We start from the raw sequence: 15,001 nt of genomic DNA on the forward strand, positions 1-15,001 counted from the left end.
TTAGGTTATACTGCATGGGTTGTATGAGAGTTTGTCAACAGATGTTTTGATATAGTTTTGCTGTTGTCAAATGTGTGGCCTATGACTTCAACTCATCAAGAGTTTTTTTTAATGTTTTAACATTCTTCACTGTGGAGGCATGCCAGAAAAACAACACTTTCTTTATGAATTCAGTGGAACAAGAGGTAAGTAATTGATATACAAATGGTCATTTGGAGGGGAAAAGTATGCCTTTAATGCTGATATTGTTTGACTGGAGCTGCTGGTAGCTGGTGATTTTTGCCAATATTTGATAGCTTTGGCCACTTAAACTGTCAGTCTCAAGCTATTGCTCTAACCCTTCCATAAACACACTCTCATACACATAATCCCTCTGCTTTCAGGCTGTAAACAAGTTCCAAAGTCAATCAATGCTCTGCTTTATACCTAAAATAGCCAATTATTTTATCCTTTTACAGACCAGGGCTCAACTTGCCAAATCCAAGCAAGATCTCAAACACATGTTACTCACTCTGACCGCCTGCCTGTTTGTGTGTGCACGCACAACACCCCAAATCCTGCTGTTTCCACGCCAACCAGGCAGTGAATACTCACAATCGTTGAGCCCTTGACAGAAGAAGAGATGGTCACCATTAGCTCCACATCCACAGATGTCTGTCAAAAGAGAATTCTCCAACGATTACAGGATGCAGATCACTTTCTGTAAACTTAAGCTCTGGGTATTCTGACAATTTCCCACTTCATCAGGCCTGCACATGTCTGTGCTAAGTGTACAACTTCATGCTAACTGAATCAAACAAAAACTAGCTTTAACAGTAGCAAGTGCAAATCCAGCTAGCTATCTAGACACGAGACACAATAAGTAAATAAATGCTGGGGTATTATGATTATGACTAAGATGAATGATCTGAACTCTCACAGGTAATAAAACTTCAACCAAGTGGGTTCGTAGATAAAACACGAAGCATAAACCACTAACGCAGTGGATTTCCCCGCTATCATTTCTCCGCAGTCTGTCATTTAAACCTCCACCAGCTCTGGTAAACAACTCACCCTAACAAGATTTATTTTACCATATATGTTTATCGGTACACTGGATGATTGTGCCTCTGATCTCTATCTATTTTGTTATGTTTCATGTCCATTTTTCTCTCTCAAGTAAGTCCAGGTTAGAGGCTTTAATCAAAAACACCCACCACAACGTGAAGGTAATTGTGAATTATAAAGATATTAGAACCAGAGAATCTTCTCTGACAGTAGTCTATAATCATCAGGGAAAGAAATCAAACAATTTCATTCAGGGTAATACCATGTCATTAACTGTACAGTGGCCATAATCATCAACCTGTGCTTCTAATAATCCACCTGAAAAGCATCAAAAAGCAACTCAGTTCATCGAATGTTCAGCTCCGACTTTAAATAATCATTCCAAGAATTTGGCCAATCCACTTTCAAGTAATTATAAGTGCCCCTACTCTCTTTCTTTTCAGAGGTGAATTATGAGGAAGGAATGTGCTGCTGGCAATTTGTCTCCTTTCTATGATTTGGAGGCAGCTGGCGAGTAAATCGAGGGCTGGTAGCGATGCTGTCAGTCAAATTAGACCAACCGCTTTCACCTTTGGGTGAATCAGACTATGAGTGTCTTTTAAAACTTCTAAACAGAACTCCCAGATTGGAAAAAGTAGATCTAAAAACAGAGAGACAGTACTACAGTTACAATGTACAGTCATCATTATTGTCACATTTCTGTAATTCAGGCTCACATATTGCATTACTGACATGTTTGCAAATGCTGGCTCCCATTCTCCTTGCATGTCTCTATCAGTGCTAAAGGAAGTCAAACTCGGTGAATTAAGTAGCCATCACGTCTCAGCTATCAGGAAGTAAATGAGCCAGAAATGCATCAGTCTAATTTGCAACTTGATAATCGTCTAAGTTTGATGTGAAAATAAACCCATGATTAAAGTGATTTCCAACTTTGGAGACAGACGCAAACCTCAGGCAACAGCTGGCCCTCGCCTGCTGTCTAAATATCCATTTACTCCGACCCCGTCTAACTGCAGCATCGCGGTTTATCAGTGCAAACTGTATTTTCACAGGAGTGTCAAAACATGCTTTGCAGCAACTTGGATTTCCAACGACAAATCAGACTAGAATACTTCTGTAACTGGGGCACGCTAAGATGATGGCTCAAATATCACCTCAAGTAGATTCACTTGTGGAAAGGCTTTCTTAATTCCATAAATAATGTGCATACTATTTAAGCAGCAGAGAAAAACACCTCCAATAAAATCCACGCAAAGTTACATACATGTCTGAAACGCCACATGAAATGTGTGTGTTTCTATACGTGCACATCTGTGTGATGTTTCTTCATCTCTCTTCATCTTTTGATTGCTTTAATTACAGACTTACTGTCAGCTTCCCACTCTGTGCGCAGGAAAAACAAACTCTTAGGGCATATGAAAAGAAGTCGCGCGCACACACACACACACACACACACACACACACACAACACACACCTATCCCCGCTCCAGTCAGTCAGTAGGCTCTTTGATTCTCTGCCTGCCGGTGATCTGTCTTTCATCGTCTTCTCTCCCTGATCCCTTGTTCCCCTCTTTAGCTCTGCTGGGGCAGAACGTCTCTCTCTCTCTCTCTCTGTGTCTCTGTCTCTGTTTATTTTGCAGCGGCTGTAGGTGGGAAGCCTAATCTGCAATCAGGAATCCGTCTGTAAGTCTTAGTGCTGCCCTCTAACTAACCTACGGTACAGTGATGGCACAACAATGCCATCCTCTCAGCTAAAGAGCTTTCTATATTAGAATACATGTTTTCTGGGGAGTGAACTTCTTATAGTGTTTCCTCTGTTAGACGATACAATCCATTAAAGAATGTACAAAACACTCCAAATCAGCAGTGGACAAGCCTTTTGGGAACTACAATGAGTAAGCAGCTCTAAAGTTACTGCTGAAACACTGTTTTTCCGTAAAATAAATGAATCTGAATCTGCATTGTTCCTTTCTGTTTCCAGTTGTCAGCATTGCAATAATAAACCGTAGGTGTGTGTTTTTACCCTTTTGTGGAGCGTTCTTAAAACAAATCTGAGAGCTCTTGGAGACTTTTCTTGCGGGTGGATAATTCTAGTTGTCTGAACAGCAGGCGAGGCATGATGGATGGAGGAACGTTCAAAGCGCAAATCCTCATCAATCCATTGAAAAAGTAAAGACTTAAGAATATAAGCAGTTACTTAGAGGGATGAAAGTTGCAGACCAACAGAAGCACCCACACCCTTTCAACCTGCCCACGGCGGGGTGTGATACACATCACACCTCAGATCCTACACCCATCTGTACAGGTGCCCCAATCAACAACATGATCCCTCACCAGCTTCCTACCTGCTAATTAATCGTCTCACCAATCAAGCCACAAACACAGCTTGGTGTGCGAGCTTTACTTCAAGCACCAGCCAGCTCACGACAATCTCTTTCAGCTTCACCTTCTGACGCACGTGTATATTCGTGCATATGATTTCCAGAGACCTCACTCAGTATTTCTGAGACATAAAGCGCCAGATCTCCCGCCACAGACTATGTCAGAAATTGATGACTAACTCAAGTAGGTTCCCCATACAGAGGACTTTTAAGTAGACACAAATTAGACCACAAACCCCAATTTGATTAAACTTGCTCCCTGGGGCCTGCATGGAGAGGTTTCAACTGTTGATTTATTATTGGTTTGTTGGACTGTCTGCACTGTGCATGGGGATATAATAACGGTGAGAGTAAAACCCATGATTAGAAAAGTTTCTCTTTTCCTTTTATGTTGCTTCGCTGGGATTATTGCATGTAAATTAAAATATAATGAAATGCAGCTACCTCCTCATTTTGCTTGGGACCTCCTGGAAGCCCCTCTGGGAGACTTGAGGATCCACTGACTTATTTTATGTTACACTGTCTGTCCTGGTGACTGTGAGTTATGCAGCAGTCATAAAGCGTTTTGTTTGCTCTGTTAAAAACAGTGTGCATCAGTTTGAGCTGTATAAAGCACATCAGCATACTAATACCAGATACGGATTTCAATTTATAGCCTGTATTTCATCAGTGAATTATTTCTTTGTACTGCACATATTAACACTTCCTTTTTTATTGAAAATAATAATGCACATTTTTTAACTCTTGTCATTTTACTGGTACAACTTCTATGCTAAGACTGACTTAAATATTACAACTGAGGAAAATATATTAGAGTAAGTTTCTTTGGACCTTTTCTAGATGTCAAGAACCCCTAACAATAAGTGGACATGTTGCATGTTGACACTGAAATGTTGGTTTCTTTAGCTTTATCTTCTACTGGATGGATCCCTAGATTATCCCCATAGATCTACAAATCTTACATTCACATTGATAATTATAGCAATGCCACAGATGATACAGAATCTGAAGGACTCTTGCACGTGGTCCTGGTTCTGGTTAGACACTTTGGTAAAAGCCTACACCAAACAGTCCTGCCATGAATTAAAGTTATCTAATGAGCTGAAATAACTTCACTTTCATACAAAAACTCTCTGACGTGTTTAGTAGAATTTCATTTCAGATGTGTGAGGCGTTATGAAACATTCAGCCCTAACAGGCCTCCTGAGATCTATAAATTTCTCGACGGGGGGAAATGGCCTATGCTGCGTGGATTGGAATCAGCTGCGTCATAAATCTCAACGATAACTTTCACAAGAAAAACACGAGAATCCCTTCCCTTTTATGTGACATCACTCCAAAATCAATGGGGTCATTGTGTGGATTCTTGTGCCGAGCAGCATTAAGCGACAGAGCGGTGAGTAAGTCAACAAATTATCCATTCACTCCAGGATGATCATGACTACAGGCGCTGGCTTTGTTACTTCTACTGCCTTCATCCCTTTAATCCTTCAGAAACCATATTAACTTCTTTTGAAGATGAGTTACACTCCCTCCTGTTTCTTCTCTGTGTCTCCTTCGCCTTTCTACCTGTGAACATGAAAGATTCGATGGCAGCGGAGATGCTGTGCTGGGGGCTGCAGGGGGAGAGAGAGAGAGAGAGAGAGAGAGACAGATAGAGAGATAGAAAGAGGGAGAGAAAGAGAGGAGGAGGGGGGATAGAAACGGATTGATTTCCACCTCCAGCAGCTACAGTTCAAAGCCAGCCAGCAGACTTCAGAGGCGCGGCAGGACCCGGCATGTCCCCAGCCGGGCCGAGCTGCCTGTCTGCGGGCAGGACTTCCCCCGGGGGCCCCGGGGCCCGGGACAGTCAGGCGGCACCAAGAAAACAATTATGCAGACAGAGGAGAAATGTGTGCAGGGTCACACACTCACTCAAACATACAGCTAAAAACACAGTGTCATAAGCAAACTATCTACACTAACCCTGTAGAACTGATTGAGCTTTTTGAGCTGCATTGAAATGACTTCTCAAGATAATTTTCTTTCTTCCACACTAGTCACACTGATTCAAATCATCACAAGAGCATGAAGTCAGTGCTCACATCTGCAGCATGCCTTGGATTCAAGAATCAAAGCCTTGTCACAAAGCAATTCAGGCCCAAACTGTGAAGCTGGTGATGTGCGAAAATCTCATTTGCCTTCCACCTTGGGCTACAACCTTTGCAACAACACGCACAGATGTACCTTTCACACACTTCACAATGCATGATATGCCAATGCATGACATATTACAGCTAAAAATGTATACAGCTACAGTGGGTGGCATTCATGCAAATAATAATATTGGAAATATATGCGTCCAGCCTCATGCACTTGACAACAAACTGCCCTTACAGCCTGAGATGTGCACACTGGCAAGTTGGAATCAGCTTGTCAAATAAATAAGATGTCATGTAAAAGTAGAAAAGCAGTGTCTGTTGTCACTTCTGCATAATCTGACACCAAACAGCACTTTAAACTTTATAAACTTCAGTAGATGTGTTTTTCTTGTGGCATGCATCAGCTCTGTTTCTGTCCTAAAGCCTGCATTCCCTACTGCAAGAAGACTAACACTACATAGCCTACTTATTTTTAGGTGACATTACAGTAAAGCACATGTTTGTTTGGCATAATAAGTATTGCTCAGGAATTTCCCCGAAGTCTTGCAGCAATCCGTCCTCGCATTCCTGAGAGCGGAGCTGCTCAGACGTCTTACCTGGAGCTCAGAGAGGGGGGCACGCTGCTCTGGTTTCTCCGCGGCACTGCGGGGGCTGCTGGCGGGACGATCAGTCCTGGTGATCGGTGATCAATCTCTAACGTGGTGTCGGATAAGCATCGCCGAGGGACCAGCTGTCTGTGAGTTTTTAACTCCACTAAATCCAAGTTGTATCTCAGCCTCCACTTTGGTGCATGTCGGTGTGTCCGCAGGCTCCTCCTTGATGAGGGAAAAGTGAGAAGTTTTCTCCGCCCTGAATGAGAGACACATTAACGTGTCCCAGGTAGACTCCACGGCGGGGACAATTAACGTGCTGCGGGCTACGACTCAACTCCGCCATCTAGTGTTGACAGGTGTGTAGTGGCAGCACCATGACGGTGGCTAAACCAGGGGTGTCAAACTCATTTTGGTCCAGGGGCCACAAACAGCTCAATCAATGATCTCAAGTGGGCCGGACTAGTAAAACTACTGCCCTAGTACTGCACTAGTAAATAACCTACAAATAACAACACATTCAAATGTTTCCTTTTTTAGTGTAAAAAATAATTCTTAAAGGTTTCATCTATTTCCAAAACAAATGATGAACACCTGAAGCTGCAGGTTGACAATATTTTGCACAATGTTTAATGTCTTTAAATCTGACCACAGAAAGTATTCATTGTTATTTCAGGGTGGAAAAGCCTCTGAGGCAGCATTTTAGATGAAGTACCGTACCTACTCACTGTTTAACTTGCTCCTGAAACCTCTCAGCCTTCACATGAGCATTAATATCACGTGTGCAAAGTCATCTACAGAGCTGGACTGGACCCTTTGGCAGACCAGTTCTCATGTTTGACACCCCTGGGCTAAACTGAACTCATCATCATAAGGAGGAGAACCACTACCAAGATGCACACAAGTCAGTTATACACTGCATTTACTGTAAGCCTTTACAATACAATGCAAGAATACTGTTACTGAACATATGAGCACTAATCTATATCACCAACAATGAAGTGTTAAAGGTTTGTTAGCTCACACAAAATCAGTAATTTTAGAACATCTGTTTACTTATACTATTTTTATATATTGAGTTGCTTGTCCCATATTTTCTCCAAATATGTATGTGTTTACATATTCATTGACACAAACACAGTTACAAAGCGCTTTACATGTCACTAATTTAGTGTATAAGGACTGAACAAATAAGACACAGTCTAAATGAACTTAAAACTCAAGTAAAATGAGGGAAGGCTCTCCAATAAAAGTATATTTTTTTTATCTATAAAGCAATACTGGGCAAACTTCCTGCCTACCTCTGTACCCTTTCTGTGTCAATAGCTACGCTCCTACAAGTGGTTGCTTTTAAATGTCCCCTGGGTTTTAACAGATCTGGGGAAAAAATGCATTCTCCTATTCTGCACCTTGGACATGGTACAACCTTCAAAAATTTCTAAAATTAGAATCACCTATATCCATTGATTAATTTAAGGGCATCATAAAGAATGTGGTGACAGAGACATGTGCCTGTTTTTCTTGAGAGGCCGCTATGTTTGAATAGCTGTTGTTTTTATTGAGGAGTTTTGTATTAGATGTTGTATTTCTTGCATTTTAAATGTGTTTTGACTGGCGGCTACCTCAGCCAGGTCTCTCTTATAAAAGAGATTTTCAATCTCAATGAGACTTCCTGGTTAAATAAAGGTTAAATAAAAAATTAATATGTTTTGAGAAGGGAGATCACTGACTCGGCTGACCTGATTGACTGGTCCAAAGCCTTGAGGCCCTGACAACAAATGCTCTGCCCCCTTTAGTTTTCAGCCTGGCCTCTGGAACAGACAAAAGACCTCATCATAGGACCTCGTCACTAAGAGGTCAGAGATATAGCTGGGAGAGAGACCATGAAGAGCCTTAAAAGTAATAAGTAAAATCTTAAAATCTATTCTGAAACATACTGGGAGCCAGTGTAAAGAGGCTGAGTCTAGAGTGATGTCATCATGTCTTTTGGTTCTGGTTAAAAGCCAGACATAAAATCAATCAATGATGCTATCATTCAAATTCATCTTTAATTTTGTTTATGTGCACAATGTCTCCTTTTTAGTTGATAAACTACACTCAAAATATAGTGTGCAGACAGTGTGTAACCATAACTGTATAAAATGATACAAGAGAAATTGCACTCAATGGATGGTGAAAAGCAAGATGGTGTCAGGGAGGGAGACAAACCAAGGACGGAAAGAAAAAAAATGATTTAACAGGTGCTGGATATGATTTCAACCACTATTGTTTCACTTTACTTGAATGGCCACACAACCACAGTTGCTGCCATTTGTTTTTGGTACAGCACTGTAAAAATGCTGTAATATTAACCATAATATTCATAGGTAAAAGAGAGAAAAGTTACATATTGCCACTCTCACTATTAGAGTGTTTAAAATGAAGTGTCCCCAACACACACACACACTAACACCTTGTTTCAGATGATAAACCGTCTTTGACACAGAAGCTATAAATTAGTTTGAGTGTGCGTGTCTGTGTTCGTGTGATGTGGATGACTGGTGCCTGTTGTCTGAGTTGGACTAAAGCTTGGACGTTAGTCTTCCTCTCCTCCTCCTCCTCCTCTTTCCGCCGCTTCTCCTTTTCTCAGCCACAGGAAGGGTGAGATAAAAGAGGGGCTTTGAAAACACTGGGAGTCCTGTAATTACTCACTCTCCCTCTCTGTCTCTGTCTTTTCCCTTCTGTCCCTATTTTTCTTTCTCTCTGTATCACCATCAGCTTCCTCCTTCTTGGCCACCCTCTCTCTTTTTCTGTCACATACTCTGTGTCCCTCTCTCAGTCAGTTTCCTTCTCTCTTTCCCCATCCTCTTCTCTCTTGTCATTCTTCTCTCCGTGCCTCTGTCTCCCTCCGTCATTGAGAGGCTCATTGATGTCGATCCAGGGGCTTCCTGACTGAAAAGGAGGATGAGAGGAGAAGAGATTAGATGAGAAGAGAGGATAAAGAGAGGATGAGGAGAGGATAACAAGAAGACTGATGAGTTCTGCTGAGAGAATGATGGCTGCTCTGTCACAGACCGGACAAAAACACATATCAAGCAAAACCTGTACTTAATATGATGGATGGTGTAACAGAAAAAAAAAAACATGCAACCGACTTTGCATAAGGTGAAATGGGGTATAACGAGATAGGATATGTTGAGAAAATGGGACGTATATAAGACATGAAACAGTAATGAGACAGGCTATGATACATGGGGAATAATACGACCAAAACAGAGATTAATTAAGATGAGATATGATGAGATAAGGGATTATTTGATTAAGCAACATAACAAACAGTGGTATAGGAGTACATATACTTCACATATTGCATGTTCCCTGTGTGGGAGATGGGAGGACGCAAAGCCAGAAGCATGGAGTCAACATCTGGGGGCACCCCCTCACACACACACACACACACACACACACACACACACACACACACTTCTGATGGGCATTCTCCAGATGGTAAAAACACATTTCAAAAAACACTGCAACATTTCAGAAAACACAACATTTCCCAAAGAACTACAACATTTCCCATAAAACTAGAACATTTAAGAAAGCACTTTAACATTTTGGAAAACACAACGACATTTTACAGAACACGACAACATTTTAAAAAAACAGAGACATTTCCAAAACACTACAAAATTTCAGAAAACGCTACGACATTTTGGAAAACACAAAAACATTTCAGAAAACGCAACAACATTTTGGAAAACAAGCAGTGTCCACCCGAAATCCACAAGAGGAAGAAGTACTTCCATTTTTTCGCAGACTGACAGAAATTATTGTCCATTAGTACCTACCTATTCCAGTTTGAGTCTCAAATAATGCTGTAGTGTTTTCTGAAATGTTGTTTTGATTTGACCCTCAGGGCCACCATAGTTAATAGGTTTTGTTTGGGATTTGAAAGAACAATAATTGTAATAATGATAAAAAAAATATATATTCTATGGGGATCTGAGAACTCATCAGTGCTTGTTCCCTGATTTCTCCATCAGGGAACAAGTTTCTCCGAAACAAAGCTTTTAATATTTTACATGAACATAGTGCACCTTGAAATTCTCAACAATGACCAAAAAAAGTGGCATCATTTTAATTATCATTATTATTATTATTATTATGAAGATGTTTCAGTGGGCCTCACAGACACAGATCAGCATCAGGCGCCCAGCCCAAGCTCTCTTAGGAGTCGGGGAACAGATCACCATAAACCTTAGAACACATCAGGCAAAGGCCATTCAAAGAGAGATCACCTCTCCTAGGATGGCTGTGTGTGTGTGTGTGTGTGTGTGTGTGTTCATGAGTGTTATACTCTGATCAGCCAAAACATTAAAACCACAGGCAAGTGAAGTGACTTACATCTACTATTTTGTTACAGGGCAGTGTTCAGAGGAGCCAAGGTTTGCCAGCACTGTAATAAGATGATCTGTGTTATTCACTTCACCTGTCAGTCAGTGGTTTTAATGTTTTGGCTATCGGTGTGAGGACCAATGTAAGTTTTACAAAGTCAGAATGTCAAGGCCTCACTTTCAAATCTTAGCCCTCAAACAGTCCTCGTCAAAGAACTGTGATCATGAATCATCCATAGAAGAAATGTGTGCGGTTTTTTTTTATTCCCTGAGTGTGGAAGTCTTGAGCTGGGAGTCTGCTGCACCACATTCTCCTTTTCTTTCAAACAGTCTGGTTCTGAAGCTCTTCCACCTGCGCCTTCAGGCTGGCCTCCTTCTGCTCCCACTCTTGTTTCTTTCACTGCAGAGTCTGCTTGAGCCCCTCTGTGATCTGAAGGAGGGATGACTTTACCTCCAGCCTGGATTCCTCCATCTCCTCCTGCAGGGAGGCTTCCTCCTGCTCCCATTGGAGACAGTCAGCTGTAAACGTCTTATTCTCCTTCTGCTGCAGCTCCATCTGGGGAAGAAGAGCTCTCCGGCATTGTTCCAGCTCTTCTAGGTGGCAGGACTTGGCCCTCTGCCACTGGTGACACTCAGTCTTCAGCTCCTGCTCTGTCTCTATCAGAACAGTCTTAAGGAATATGATTCTCAAATTTTTGCTTGTCCAGTAGAGCCAGGAAGGAGGCTCTGGATTCTTCAACGTCCTCCTGCAGGGAGGATCTCTCCTGCTCCCATTGGAAGCAGTCAGCGTCAGACTTCTTCTCCTTTTCCTACAGCTCCACCTGGGCAAGAAAGGTGCTCTGGCACTTCACAGCTCGTCATGATGGCAGGACTTGGCCCTCAGCCACTGATACTTAGTAAGATAATAAGTTTCCTATCAACCGATGGGAACATTTTTGGATGCAAGGGTTGCAAGTGGAATACATGCTCAGAATCATGGGCTGTTCACTAGCTAATACACAAATGCATGCTAGCTAGCTACTGACTGGATTTTAGCACACACACACACACACACACACACACACACACACACACACACACACACACACACACACATATATAGTTTTTTTAAGATTAAGTAGCAGCTGTCACAGACTGGCTATCCTGTTTTAACCCCCCCTCAGCACCACATCAAAGTACTGTAGCTCAGAGAAGATAGCAGTCAGTGGAGGCCTAATTTGCTGCTTGGTAATGAAGTTGGGGTAACTTCAATTTGCAGCAAAATCATTAAAAGCAAACTTCCTCACGCTTTTTTTTATGTGCCCCAAGGAGGCTCGAACTCTGGAAGAAGGAATTGAAAATGTGGTCTAACTGTTCTGAACTTTTCAAGGATGAAGTGAATGCATTACAGAAAAAAAAATGCAATAGCTGAAATTTTTTCTGCCAATATTTTATATAAAACAAATTATCTTCCATGGAAAAGTGTACATATCAGTTTAAATATCAATCTTCTTAACTTGGTCGTACTTTTTGTTTCCTGGAGGAACACACACACACACACGCTGTACAAACGGACCTACCACAGACTCAGTGACCTTGTTAGCACCCCTGTTAGTACACCCCACCAGACCCCACCACCCCACCCCCATGCACATTGTCTGTGAGAATGCACTCACATTCTCTAACTACTCCTCAACAAGGAAGCAAAGAGGCCGGTTGCCATGGTAACTGCCGTGTCAGCTAACCTACTTTTGCATGAACGAAGGACATTGGTCGGCGGGAGAGAGAGGTGCATGGTATATAGGTGCATGGAGAAGATCCGCGCACACACACACACACACACACACACACACACACACTACATATTCATTATATTTGATCGTCTCGGGCAAATGAGATTTAATCATTCTCCAGAGCAGTCAGTGAAAGAATGCTTGTGTTTGCAGAGAAATGATGAAAAGAATAAGAATCATTATTTATATTATTGATAAAGACGAGTATAATATAGGAGCGTATGAAACTTTGGTGAACCCCGTGCGTAAATTAGGTTGATGCAGAAGAAAATAGACTTTAAAAAAATATGATATGCATGCAGTGTCAGGTCAGCTTAAGTTTGTTTTCCTAGCTCATCACTGCAAAAATTTCCCAAGGGACAACATTCAATTACAAAATAATTACATCGTTTACTGCGCATATTGCAGTACAGTATGCAGCTAAATAAAAGAACAGAGCGTGAAGCATTGAAAGCCCATTGGAAACACATAAGAGGCCTAACTAACTTACCTTGCCAAGCCTTAAGCAAACTGGGCACCACTCAGACTCTCTGATCTTGGGAAAAAAAAGCAATATCACATTTTGAGAGGGGAAACTGCCCTCACAAGGGCTGCTAAGCGCGCCATAATGTGCTGGTTGGTGCTCACATCCACACAACCTGGACATGGACATGCTGTTTTAAGTACAATAAAACTGACAATCCAAACACTTAAAAGTAAATGAATAAAATGCCTGAAAACATAATGCATAATCGACATCATTACAACACTGAATCATAACAGCCTTTACATGTGCATCATGACAGCATGTGTGCGTGGATCATCATTGGACAAATGTCAATCTCAGTGACATCTCACAGAGCCGTTTAACCCCTGTATCTCCAGAACGCTAGTTACCATCCCTAATTGACACGTCTGCTATTTAAACAGCATCCACCTTTTGTGTGTTATTGACAGCACTGTGTCCTACAGGGAGCCCTGGCTATGCTGCTTAAATGGATTGAGGGGATTTTCATCCAATAATCATTTTTGTTCGCCTCTCCCTGTAGTTCCCCTCTAATTCTGAATCATTGGCTGTGGAGAATTGTATTAAGCAGATGAAACACGCTGGGCATGAGACATGAGTGGGTATGATAAAGAGAGGGAGAGACACCATGAATTCGGGCTTGTTGCCAGCACTTGTGGGCCGCTGCGCTACTGAGGCATTCAAAATCAGGGCTCCACAACAACAACAACAACAACAACAACACACACACGTTTTTGGTGGCTGAATCGCTGTAGCATTGCGATGCTCTGCAGCCATGGGGATACAATCAGACCTTTAAGAAATGGCAGGTCTCTGCAGATGAAATGCGTAGGGAGCTTCATCTCAAAGCTGAGCTGAAAAAGTCTTCAAGTTATTACTGCTCCAGAAGACTTGACCTTCACTCGAGTTTAATGTTGTTTTTTTCTTACAGTTATGAGCAGAAGCTCCTTCTACATCTTGTTTTCTTTGGATTTTCAGGCCTCCTTTGACCTGTCATTTTGCATTTCTAGCCAAGAGAAATGATTCAGTCTGTGCTGCTTTGATTTGTGGAGCTGTATACCACATCAGATCATGAACAAGTACTGCAAGAGTAGATTAGTTAGCTCTTCAGTCTCAATTCAGTTTAATCACTTGGCCAGATTTCATTATGTTACACATATTCCAACTGTCTATCTGAGCCATTATTCAGTCTCTACAAGTATACATTCAGAATATGTATGTATGTGTTGTAGCACAACATTCTCATTATAGAATAAAATAAAACATTTGCAATATTATCACTTAGGTTCTTGTGAAATGAACTGCAGCACAGCACACATTTTCAGGGTCTGACTGATCAATGTAAATGCTGTGGGCTGCACACACACACACACACACCCACCCTCCCTCCTCCTCATCGTCCACCCTCTGCTTTTCGTCGTGGGTGGTAAATAGTGAGCCCACCCCTCACCCAGGAAGGCGTCGCTGTGTCACACACACACACACACACACACACACACACACACACACACACACACACACACACACACACAGTGGCTCAATCACTCCCTACCCCTTGAGGGCTGAATGTGAGAGCAGAGCAGGTCTGAACAGGTGGACAGGCAAAGCAAGCCTGCAGTCACGGCTGAGAAACAACACACACACACACACACACACACACACACACACACACACACACACACACACACACTTATCAGTGTGTCCATCACAGCATATGACAGTATTTACACTGTGGTTTTTACCTTTATCCTAGAATATTTAACAACCCCACCGTTTAATAGAAAATATTCCTGCCTGTCATCTATAAATACATTATCTATGGCTGCTAATAATGTATGTGTGAACACGATGTGCACGATTTCTGCAACCCCCCACTGAAAGCAATTACTAATATTATCTCTATCACACATTACACTGTGCCTGATGATACTCTGCTATGGTATATTATGTTTAATATGGTTTTACTTGACTGCAATGATCCTGTTTAATCCCTTCAAAAGATTTTTTTTGTACAAAAAAAAAAAGTGTCCATTTGCATCACAAATAATTCAGGAATACCATTCATGGAGTCTTTTTTACTTTATTTAATTTCAATTTAAAATGTAAGACAACTTTTTGTATGTTTAGATTGTTTAAAGCCGGAAAAACAAACAGATAATGTCCACCAGGCGTCGCCAGAATCCATTTCC

At 41.7% G+C, this 15,001-nt stretch overlaps 1 protein-coding gene across 1 annotated transcript in view; it reads right to left on the minus strand.

Annotated features, from left to right (window-relative positions):
* edar (ectodysplasin A receptor) overlaps nt 1–6,362 on the minus strand; it is a 47,214-nt gene extending 40,852 nt beyond the window's left edge. The window contains exon 1 of the mRNA XM_049593823.1: nt 6,166–6,362. The gene's annotated coding sequence lies outside the window, so the exon portion shown is untranslated. The remainder of the gene's footprint in view (nt 1–6,165) is intronic.
* Nucleotides 6,363–15,001: the final 8,639 nt, after the last annotated feature.

The sequence above is a fragment of the Epinephelus fuscoguttatus genome, linkage group LG13 (assembly GCF_011397635.1).
Source record: "Epinephelus fuscoguttatus linkage group LG13, E.fuscoguttatus.final_Chr_v1".
NCBI lineage: Eukaryota > Metazoa > Chordata > Actinopteri > Perciformes > Serranidae > Epinephelus > Epinephelus fuscoguttatus.